The sequence below is a fragment of the Phalaenopsis equestris genome, unplaced genomic scaffold (genome assembly GCF_001263595.1).
Source record: "Phalaenopsis equestris unplaced genomic scaffold, ASM126359v1 Scaffold000878, whole genome shotgun sequence".
NCBI classification, from domain to species: Eukaryota; Viridiplantae; Streptophyta; class Magnoliopsida; order Asparagales; family Orchidaceae; genus Phalaenopsis; species Phalaenopsis equestris.
The window spans coordinates 1,827,051-1,827,469 of NW_018165318.1; positions in this window are offsets into that span (position 1 = coordinate 1,827,051).

Sequence of the window (419 nt, forward strand, 5' to 3'; positions counted from 1 at the left end):
CTCTTTGTTCGTGAACAGCTCGTGTTCGGCTCGTTAAGTAACTCGTGTTCGGCTCGTTCGTTAAGCCTCTCGTTCGTTAAGCCTAACGAGCCGAACATGAATTAATTTTTAAGCTTGAAATGTAAATGAGCCGAACACGAACAACGGTTTGTTCGCTCGTGTTCAGCTCGAAATGCCTCGAAAAAATACATATATTATTTATATAATAATATATTATATATATTTATGTCTAAATTTAAATCATAACACTTCATGTGGCAATGCGGTTAGTGTCTTTTTTTGTATAGATTTGATCCAGGTTCGAATCTCATATTTACATATATTTTCTCAATTTTAGTTTAACGAGCCAATTTCGAGCCGAACACGAGTCGAACACGAACACAAATATTTAAATCGAGCCGAACACGAACACACTGTTC